The sequence below is a fragment of the Triturus cristatus genome, chromosome 1_2 (assembly GCF_964204655.1).
Source record: "Triturus cristatus chromosome 1_2, aTriCri1.1, whole genome shotgun sequence".
In the NCBI taxonomy this organism is placed as follows: Eukaryota; Metazoa; Chordata; class Amphibia; order Caudata; family Salamandridae; genus Triturus; species Triturus cristatus.
In genome coordinates, this window is record NC_140580.1 from 1,190,534,966 (window position 1) to 1,190,546,985 (window position 12,020).

The following is a 12,020-nucleotide window of genomic DNA, read 5'->3' on the forward strand; positions in this document are numbered from 1 at the left end:
CAAGGGAGTGTAGATTTTATAATGAAAAAAACAACACAAGTAACACAATGCAATGGCAAACAAAGGGGCATATTATCAAGCCAGGCGATAAAATTATCCCCGCTTTAACGGCAGAAAACTGCCGCTTAAACAGCAATAATGGGCTTGATAATATGCTCTATGGAATTCCAATTGAAGCCCCTGTTAGACGTCCTTCACATTTAACATGGGCTTCAGTTGGAATTCCATAGAGCATATTATCAAGCCCATTATCGCCGTTTTAGCGGCAGTTTTCTGGCGATAATTTTATTGCCTGCCTTGATAATATGCCCCTAAATGACTCCGTAAATTATTCACATGAAATATGAGGCAACTCGTAGTGCCAAACTGAGATCTGTAAAGTTGTCCTGTGTCCAGCCCCAGCCCAGTTTCCTTGAAACAGAGTCACATTTTACATCTGGCGCTAGCCAAGACCTCCAGATTTCACTGAAATGATATGTGTAATATACTTATAGCGGATTTCAACGAGCTCTCTTCATCCATTGGTCTGTTAATGTGTCCGTCGGCTTAAACTGCCGACTTTGGTGCAGGAAACCAGGGTTCGAGCCTCGAGGTCACGTCCACATTCTGTGATTCTGGGTAAATCACTTAATCTCCCCGTGCCTGAATGTGTAATGTAAATACGGTGCTCATGTAAAGCGCTCCAATACCTTCGGGTCGAGTTCGCGCTATATAAATACGCAACAAAGAAAAAAAATAATTCACGTTTTTCATCTACCTACTACAGACTGCAGCATGGCACAATGGGTCCTCCCACTTCAGCTATTGGCTAACTTTCAGAAGGCGCACTTTCAGAAGGAGCACATTCATATACGGGCACGACGATGGCAATGTGTACTTTTTGAGACCAAAATATATTCTTGCTGTTGACCCGTAAATTTCCCCAATCATAACTGTTTTGAAGGAAAAAAAAGAAGAAAAAAAACCTCGGACAAAACAAGCATTGGCAAAGCCAAAAAAGCTGGTGGTCAATGCAAGGTTGTTGGCAAAAGCACCCTTGCTATTGTTGCCAGCATATGTAAAACAAATCCATGACTGATGTGAGTGGCTCATTCAGTGTCATTTTTTGGATCTTACCAGACGATGAGGGGAGACGCCTTTCACAAGGCCATGAAACAAGCAAGGGCGGTATTTACTGTATGTAGTGGTCCAGTGGGAAGCTTCTTAGAACAAGATGTGTGAAGAGGTGCTTGCGAGTGAGCTCTGTGTTGGAAAGGAAGGGTGCAGCACACATCCTTAGAGATGTTGGCTTTAGCTGGAAGGACCCAGAAGCGGCAGGGGCAGGCCTGTAAGTCTGACAGCAGCCACTAAGACTGATTCTCCAGACATGGGGGCAGATTTACAAGCCCCTTGCGCCTCATTTACGCCACTGTTGGGCACAAATCCTTCGCCATGGAGCGGGGTACTTACAACGTGACGCATCTGGGAGATGCGTCACGTTGTAAAGCCCTGCGTCACATGTAGGCGTTCCTGCACAGGGGGGGGGGGCGTTCCGGCGCAGGAACGCCACCTAAAAGTGGCTGAGTGAAATCTACAAGATTTCACTCAGTCACTTTTGAGCCCATGCTGCGTCAAAACCCTGCGCCTGCCTGAAGTAGGTGTAAGGATTGACGCAGCATTAACAAGATAGGGCCCCCCAGACCATTGCAGGAGCTGCGTCGCGCTTGCGACGCAACTCCAGCAATGCGCCACGTTTGCGGCACAGATGCGTTATGCATCAGTGCCGTTTTTGCCCCATGGTGCGCCGCATTGTTAATGCCAAAACACACAAGATGATGGACGGAATGTTGCACATTGGCAAAACATTCACCCCCAGTCACAGATCTGGGTTTAATCCATCGTTATTGTGCTCACCACGCCACCCCAGTTCAGACATGGTCATTGTGAGAAGTTGGCCTGATGTATGATGTCACTAGTTCTAGTGTACACCTTATATCAGTCCAAACAACCCTTATGGTGATTGGTTGTAAAGTCAACCTTATAGACCAGCTATCCTAGTGGTAGCATGGACAAGAGCAGTCTTAGGCTAAACTCTGAATGGCATGTGAAGCCAGCTGTGATACCATATATAATCCCTTGAATACCAAATGAAAGGACACCACAACAGATATATATATAAAATAAAGTGTATTTATTCTAGTCAAACCCTCAGCACTCTTTATGAGATTAGAGGTAAGTACAACACAGTCTTATTTAAGCATAGATTAAGTCACACAGGTAAGTAATACAGTTAGGCCCTAGGGGCCACGCAAACCATATACTAAAGAAGTGGTATAAGTACCACTGTCACAGAAATAGGATAGGCCTAGGCCTAGGGAATCGCTGGGGCTACACTACACTAGCAACAGTTAGGAAGTGGGAGGCCCACGGGATTCAGGTGCAGAGTGGAAACACTCACGCATAATGCGTAAAAGTCGATAGAAATAGTAGTTGTTAGAAATTAACAGTTTAAGGACACTTCTGAAGCAGCTAGAGAGTCGAGACTCGGAAACTAGACCCTAGGATAGTCACTACCCTTGTGAGCACCGATGTACCCAAGTTACCTAGCCCACGGGCTGAGGGTGCATAGGTGTGAACTTGCGTCGGGTTTCGTCGTGGACTTCTATGGATGCCTGAAGGAAAGATGCTGACAGGCAGTCAGTGAAGAGTGTCCGGTGGATCCCAAGGCTGGGATCAAGAAGAGAGGAGACCTGCAAGCAGAAGGGAAAGAGTCAAGGGGCCCGATTCACAGAACAAACTTAAGACTAAATCCTAAACTTAGTACCATTCTGGTATTCACAGAATGCACCTAGTACTTCTGCTATTCACAGAATGAACTTACTACTTTTGCTATTCACAGAATGAACTTAGTACTTTTGCTATTCACAGAATGGATTTACGACTCCTAAACTTACGTCCGCACTCGGGCCGGAAATTCCGGCCCGGAGGCGGAGCTTCCGGCCCGGAGGCGGGGCTTCCGGGCCGGAGGCGGAGCTTCCGGGTCGGAGGCGGAGCTTCCGGCCCGGAGGTGGGGATTTCGCCCATAGCTAAATCGGCCGGAATCCCCACCTCCGGGCCGGAAGCTCCGCCTCCGGCCCGGAAACTCCGCCTCCGGGCCGGAATTTCCGGCCCGAGTGCGGACGTAAGTTTAGTAGTCGAAAATCCATTCTGTGAATAGCAAAAGTACTAAGTTCATTCTGTGAATAGCAAAAGTAGTAAGTTCATTCTGTGAATAGCAGAAGTACTAGGTGCATTCTGTGAATACCAGAATGGTACTAAGTTTAGGATTTAGTCTTAAGTTTGTTCTGTGAATCGGGCCCAAGGTCACTAGCCAGTGACCACGTGGAACCAGGAAGGAACCAGGCGATGTCGTGAAGATTGCAGGTGAAGGTGAAGCTTGTCGCTGCAGCCACGGGGACCAGGAAACGTCGAGGACGACCAGGACCAGGAGGCGAGCTGTCCCACGAAGGCTCTTGCTGTCAGCGGTGTCGAAGTTGAACTAGGACTCACCAAGCCTTGGCAAGCGGAACCCACAAAGAACGGAGGACTTGCTTCTGGTGCAGACCAGGAAGGTCTGGGGTGCTTCTCTTTTCTTAGGAAGCGGGAGCCAGTCTGGAGGAGCCAAACCAGCAGTGAAGATTTCTGGATGCGTCGTCACAAAGGCCACTAGCCAACGGGCAAGCAACTGGACAGACGCGGCAAGCAGGAAAATGCAGAAGGGCCCCACGCAGGACTCGTGGAGTGTGGGGGGCTGATCTTCAGTGCAGATGGTGCTTGGGGTTGGGGCTTCTCAATCCCCGGTGCACAACTTCGAGGGTGCCTCAGAAGCTGCGCTGCAAGATACTAGCCACTTTTCCCAGGTAGCCTGTCCCGCGTCTATCGTCGCCTCCACGGATCTCAGCTCGGCTGTGGATGTGGATCAGGGTCGGAGAAGTCTGGAAGTCAAGGCTCTGGTCGGGCTCTGCAGTCGGTCCCTCGTAGAACTTTAGCAAAGCAAAGGGTAGTCTCTTGATGGTGCCTGTTTGCACAGGGTAGCCACTCCTTGGCCACAAGGGAGATTCTTCAGTCTTCTTCTTTCGTCGAATGTCGAAGGTCCAGAGTTTCTGTTCAAGTTGCAGGTTCAGGATAATCTAATCTCCTGGGGCCCAGCTACCACACTTATACTAATCTGGGGGGCTGGGTTGCCAGCTAGGTCACGCCTTATGGGTGGGACCTGGGAGGGGGGTGGTTACACCCCTTTCCCTTTGTCCAGTTTCGCGCCAGGACTGGGGCTGGAGTGCCCCAGCACCGGTTTGAACTAGACTATGCATGGGACACCTTGTGTGCCCCAGTCAGTGTCTCGTTTCTTTCATCCCTCCCTGCCCCAATACACTAAGGCCTGTCTGGGGTGGTGCTCGCACCTCCCAAGGCAGGAAACCTATTGTCCAAGCCTCCCTTGCCGGGATCACTCCCAGCAGCAGGAGGTCAGACTCGTGTCTGTGGCAGCAGCATCCATTTTGTGATGCTGGGGCTCTGGTTAACTTTAACCGGGTAAGTAGGTTACAACATGTCTTCTCCCTCTAGAAGGGAGGGATAATATCCTCATCCCCAGAATTGGGATGGGGGTATTATTCCAAAGTGTTAGACACCTTACACGACATGTTTTGATAAAGCCAAACCATAGTTACCATAACCGTTTAAGATTATAAGGCACTTTAAGAGTATATGGTAGGCTATATCATAGAACAGCTATAAGGACAAGGTTCCGAAAGCTGCAGACAGGCTCAGCTCATGCTAGAGCACCATCTCACATGTTACCAAGCACTCTGCCTCCAGGATTGTCAAGGCCTGCCATAGGAGTGACTAATAGGTACACATGTGTCTATATGTAAGTTAGGTATAGGAATACTACACCTAAGCAAGGAGTGATTACACAGCCTTGCCCCAGCTGAGTGATCAGCCAGTTGTGTCATAATGGAAGGCCAGGCCAGGGGTGGCATAATACCTGCTGCAGCCCCTGGTAGGCCTAGGGTACACCTATGCCCTGGGTACCTAAGGTACACTGTAAAGGGGCCAATAAGGTGACCCTCTCCAAATGGGTTATGCACCTAAAGTACATAGTATCAATTTAGAGAGAGAGCAGCAGGGCTGTGGGTCTGATCAGCAGGCCCACAGCCACATCTAAGTCGAAAACCAGTAAAGCAAAAGCAAAAAGTGGGGGTGAACATAGAAAGCAGACCCTACTCTCCTACAGTCATTTGCAAATCAGTCTTGACCCTGTGCCTCATGGGAACAGTCCAGCCCGAACTGCCAAGCCATGTCTTCCCTGGACCAGAATCAAGCATCCTAGGACCGGTTTCTGGCTATCAGCTGTCATCAGCCAGGATAGCTTGACTCCAGTGGCGTAGTGAGCACGGGACCCACGTCTGGGCATAACCTTCCCACATAGGACGAACGGCAAAACACACAAGATGATGGACGGAATGTTGCACATTGGCAAAACATTCACCCCCAGTCACAGATCTGGATTTAATCCATCGTTATTTTGCTCACCACGCCACCCCAGTTCCGACATGGCCATATGCAAATCAGTCTTGACCCTGTGCCTCATGGGAACAGTCCAGCCCGAACTGTCAAGCCATGTCTTCTCTGGACCAGAATCAAGCATCCTAGGACCGGTTTCTGGCTATCAGCTGTCATCAGCCAGGATAGCTTGACTCCAGTGGCGTAGTGAGCACGGGACCCACGTCTGGGCATAACCTTCCCACATAGGACGAACGGCAAAACACATAAGATGATGGACGGAATGTTGCACATTGGCAAAACATTCACCCCCAGTCACAGATCTGGGTTTAATCCATCGTTATTTTGCTCACCACGCCACCCCAGTTCCGTCATGGCCATATGCAAATCAGTCTTGACCCTGTGCCTCATGGGAACAGTCCAGCCCGAACTGTCAAGCCATGTCTTCTCTGGACCAGAATCAAGCATCCTAGGACCGGTTTCTGGCTATCAGCAGTCATCAGCCAGGATAGCTTGACTCCAGTGGCGTAGTGAGCACGGGACCCACGTCAGGGCATACCCTTCCCACATAGGGCGAACGGCAAAACACACAAGATGATGGATGGAATGTTGCACATTGGCAAAACATTCACCCCCAGTCACAGATCTGGGTTTAATCCATCGTTATTTTGCTCACCACGCCACCCCAGTTCAGACATGGCCATATGCAAACTGGAATGGCATGGTGAGCAAAAAAACGATGCATTTAGGCCCAGATCTCTGTACTGGGGTGAATGTATGACATTGTTCTGCATTCTGTCCATCAATTATTGTTTTTGCATTTGTCACCCCGAGTGGGACGGGTATGCTCAGACGTGAGTCCCGTGCTCTCCATGCCACTGGAATCAAGCTATCCTTGCTGAGGAAGGGTGAAACCCCGAAACCGGCCCTAGGATGCTTGTTTCCAGTCCAGGGAGGACCTGGCTTGGCAGTTCGGGCTGGACTGTTCCCATGAGGCACAGGGTCAAGACTGATTTGCATATGGCTGGGTTCAAACTGGAATGGCATGGTGAGCAAAAAAACGATGGATTTAGGCCCAGATCTCTGTACTGGGGTGAATGTATGACATTGTTCTGCATTCTGTCCATCAATTATTGTTTTTGCATTTGTCTCCCCGAGTGAGACGGGTATGCTCAGACATGAGTCCTGTGCTCTCCATGCCACTGGAATCATGCTATCCTGGCTGAGGAGGGGTGAAACCCCGAAAACGGTCCTAGGATGCTTGTTTCCAGTCCAGGGAGGACATGGCTTGGCAGTTCCGCCTGGACTGTTCCCATGAGGCACAGGGTCAAGACTGATTTGCATATGGCTGGGTTCAAACTGGAATGGCATGGTGAGCAAAAAAACCATGGATGTAGGCCCAGATCTCTGCACTGGGGTGAATGTATGACATTGTTCTGCATTCTGTCCATCAATTATTGTTTTTGCATTTGTCACCCCGAGTGGGACGGTGATTCCAGTGGCATGGAGAGCACGGGACGTGAGTCCCGTGCTCTCCATGCCACTGGAATCATGCTATCCTGGCTGAGGAGGGGTGAAACCCCGAAACCGGTCCTAGGATGCTTGTTTCCAGTCCAGGGAGGACCTGGCTTGGCAGTTCGGGCTGGACTGTTCCCATGAGGCACAGGGTCAAGACTGATTTGCATATGGATGGGGTCAAACTGGAATGGCATGGTGAGCAAAAAAACCATGGATTAAGGCCCAGATCTCTGTACTGGGGTGAATGTATGACATTGTTCTGCATTCTGTCCATCAATTATTGTTTTTGAATTGTAAATGCGGCGCATCCCTGGTGGCGGAGCTTTGGCGCACAATAACTGGCGCATCCCTGCTGATATGCAGGGATGCGCCAGTTATTGTAAATATGCCACTGAGTTTACACCTTTCGAAACAGTAATACCTTACTGAGACCGATTGGGATTTTTATAACTTGGTATATTTTGTTTGTAAGAATAGCTTAATAGTGAAGACAGAATTTGAGGCCGAAGGGTGTGTCCTGGTCAGTGGTTGAACTTGGTGGCGAAAAAAGTGGGGAAACTGTGGGCGGAGAATCAGAGGGTGGGAATAACCTGAGGATTGGGTCAGTGGGCGGAGTCAGAAGTGTGGCCAGAAAGAGCAAAATATACCAATTTTTAATATTTGTTTGGCATTTCACTGACCAGGTACAGCTTATTACGTTAATTAATTCAACCAATGGATACACATATTTTTTTCAGGTTTAATATGAGTTTTTGACATTAAAATACATTCACTAAGTGGAACATGTTTCCAATCACGGAATATCACAAATATGCTTAAAGGTGGAATCACAAGCCATTTGTCTCTGAGCCATGAAGTTTGTCATCTGCACTTCTCCTCCCTTTTTCCACAAGAGCAGTTCAAACATGAATGGCAAAATATCCTAGTTTGCAAATATTTTCCACATAATTTGTAGCTCAAAATGATCAAAAGTTACAAAAAATTTTGACTTGTGTTGCTGCGAAGCGGAGGGCCCTTTGCAGAGTTTGACGGGTCACCTTTCTCACTACTGCATTTGCATGTTACACGGGTACTAATGAGGCAAAATCTTTGCCGAGAGTTTAGTATCTGTAAAAATGTCAAAATAATAAAATATCAGACAATGTATAGCATTACACTGCAACATTTTTTTTTTGCTTCATAATTTAGTCAACACTGCCGCATAATTTTCTACTCCACTGCTGCATAATTCCAGTGGCCCAAAGCAGGCAGCACGTTAAAAGTGCTTGTGCATGTGAAGTTTGTGAACTTAGTTTGGTGTGCGTGCGAATCTTGCACTGCTGATCCCTAGTGAGTTGCACTACTACTGCTGAAACAAGGCCGATGGAGGTACCAATGGGTGACGCGGACTGGCCTCAAGGGTCCTGTGACCTCAGTGACGGAGTCCCTGTCGCTCTAGGGTGTGCTGGTTCGTACGCCTGCCCCCAAGACTGGAGGTGAACATCAGAATGGATTGTGGCGGACAGGCCTTCAAGGTTAACCCACACTTGCCATTGCTAGGGTCCACCTGCTGATGCCCCAGGGCTTCTAAGGTCTAGCGGGGCCTTCTCAGGTCTAGCATGGGAATGTGCTCCCTCAGTAGAGTGGTCTGGTGGACTGGTCATGAAGGCTGAACCTGGTTCCCCAGTTTCAAATCTGGCAGCTCTGGCCATTTTGCCACATCCTCTCTCCCACTGAAAACCATACTGCCCCACTGAGAGAAACTTACAATGTCTTCAGCTACAACCCAATTGTGCGCTGCTATAAACACCCGGATGCGACACAATTCAAATTACGCACTAGACAAGAGTAATATACTGCCTAAAAAAAAACATGCTGGAAAAAGCAAACGCTCAAGGGAATGCAAGATTAAGAAAAGCATGTGACACGTAAGCAGGAACAACATGGTCCCCTTAACGCTTTTCCACTCATTATTCAGAAATCAATGTGTGTTTTGCCTGAAAAGTTAAGGACATGACTGAAGGGACCCGTTTCAATGTCCACTGCTTGTATCCTTACAAAACGTAAACAGTCTGGTTTAGAAAGTCCACATCCTTGAACACAGAGCCGCGGGACACATTTTATAATCGAAAATAAGGAAAGCGCCTGATAATGATCAGATTAAAGATGAACGAGGTGTTGCGGAACCTCCAGGAATGGCGCACTACACCACCTGAGGAAAGAGGGGGAATAAGAGGAAGAAAGAGAAGGGGGGGGGCAGCTGCCAGTGCAGGAGAAGTGGACACTGTCCTTGTCTTCTCTGGGCAGGAAGGAAGGGACAGAGTCCTTTTCCTTCCTTTTTTGTAAGCGTGCCACGCTTGCAAAAAAAATAAAAGCCAATCAAAAGGAACAATTTAAGTGCAGGCAGCAGCTATAACTAAAGCATGCCGCGCTGCCAAAAGAGATAATGTAGGTGCAAAGGTTCAAGCAAAGCGGCCACCCTTGCAGGAAAGCAAGGGGTGCTAACAGACAAGAATGAACAGTACTGTGTATCAACAGAAGTAAAAGGGCCAGTCCTCATGGGAGGTTACAAATGACCACAAGGTGGTGGTAAGGAGGCACTAACAAGTCGATTACCTAATTGGAAGCCAGCATTTACAAAGCACAATGACACAAGCCAATGAAAATTATGGGCAGAGAGTGGGCGGGGCCTCAAGTCTATACTCTAATACAGCATGCCTGGCAGAGCAGCGCATGCGCCCAGGCTTTACCTAAAAAGCACTGATAGCGACTGTGACTTTGATAAACGTAAGACTTTTGGGTATTCCATTCTCAAATCCCATCCAGACCCTCCCCCTCCCCGTGGGAAGAACCCAAAAAAGATCAGATAGTGAAGCCTTTTGTCATTTAATTTTAAGCAGAAACATGTATTCCAATGGTTCCAGATCCCTTACATCCCTCAGACCCCTCTGAAGAGCCCGGGATTTGATGAGTTGGTAAAAGAAGCCGACAGGCGGGAGAAGCGTAACTTAGGAAAAGTTGGGTATTGGTCGATAAGCGAAGCTTTCATCCCTTGAGAAGCAGCGCAGCATCCCCCCAGCCCCCCCCCCCGTCTCCCCACAGCTAGGGCTCAAAATAAGCTCCATTTCTTACACTTTGCAGGGACACCAACTAGGGAATGAGTACAAGTGCACTTCAACCCACTAGAGAGCAGAGACGCCAGAGGTAGTGGGCGCGCTGGCTGCGTCCAGCAGAGAGCAATGCTACGGGTCAGCTTGAGGCCATTTACAGGAAATGGGTGAAAGAAAACAAGGTCACTCTAGCCCGAGAGCAGCACTTGAAAGCTTCATATCTCAGCTCTAAAGCACTACGGGCCCAATCTCTGGAAGATGCAACTTGATGCTCAATGGATGGTGCATTATAACTAACCCCCTCCGCTATTACAAATGGAGGGCAGATATGTCAGGGCAACGCCAGACCCCTGAACCTGGCAGCTGGATTCACATCATTTGAGAATGAAACAGTGTCAAGGCACTTTAGGAAGGGGTTCTGAGGTGTGTGTTGGTTTCTCTTGCAATGGACTTTAAGGTAGAATTAAATGCAATTTTACTGGGCTGTTCTAAGCATTTAGAAATCCGATCAGCTCCAGCGCGTAGTCGGTGGTTCATTACAATACTATTGGAACAATCAATAACAACTGCTCTTTGCAAATTGGATCAATCGAGAAACTAAACGATACATTCCAAAGAGTATTTGTATGTGAAGGGGATATGGAAGGAAGGCTTTTCGACCGATACCCAAATCACAAGACCTATTTCCTTCCATATCCGCTTCCCAAAGTGCATTGACACGGCTGCAATCCCAAATGGTGTGAATCCAGCTGTCAGATTCAGGAATTATCTTGTAGCACTGTGATTTTTCGTAGGGTATTTAAGTCATTACATGATGAATTTGAATACATAAAGTGACGTATTATATTTTGAATTGATTAATCCATGTTATATAGTTAAGAGATCTATATTTTGCTTTGATGTTTCATTAATGTCTTACACTTTATGGTTTCTGAATGATGCTATTTGCACTTTAGAGAGCAGTTTTTATGATTTCAGTGTCAAACCTACTACCCAAGCCTTCTGCTGGTAAGGGATGGATTTAGGTTGTGAATTGACTTATCTGCTGCAAAACACCAAAATAGAAAGTAAAAAAATAATGAGATGACACTATGGCCACAATAAAAGCAAAACATGGATTCAGCTCAGTTTCAGCTCCTTTCACAACCCATCTCCTAGCAGGGTGGGAGGGCAGATGGAGCAGTGGCCCGGAGCCCAGCTGGGCAATAGGGTACCACAAGACACTGGCTTTGCCTCTCAGCGGAGACCCCGCAAACATTGCGAACCATCAGATCTGCCGTCAGACTCTTTTGGCTCATACTAATGACTTCTGGTACAGCGCCGCTCCTGGTGCTTATTGGTGAATTCTCGTTGTACAGCGCAGCTCCTGGTGCAATATGAATGACTTCTCGTTGTACAGCGTCATCCCCAGTTTATATTAATGACTTCTCGTACAGCGCCGCTCCTGGTGCTTATTAATGACTTCTCATGGCACACTGCTGTGCCCGGTGTATACAAATGACTTCTTGTTGTACAGCGCTGTGCCCGGTGCTGGAGTGAGGGGGTGACAAGGATCATAGTTTCTAATATTAATAACTTCTCGCTATACACAAAACACTGCCGTATGCGGCAGAATGTGAGTTTCATGACACCAAACTCTAGTCCTTTGTCCATGTCTTTTCTGATGGGGGAATGACTCCAGACCCAAACAAAGTGCAAGGCTAGTCATCCACGTCTCCTCACAAGATGTAGCCATGCTGCCATCCTTCTCTGGTATGCCCAGTTTCTTCTCATTGTAGATACATGACTTTGCCACTGTGAGTGCCTCACTGAGAGACTTAACTAAACAAAATGTTCCGTTTTGATGGTCATGTGAATGTGAGCGAAGCTTCGAGAGAGTCAAGCATGCATTCG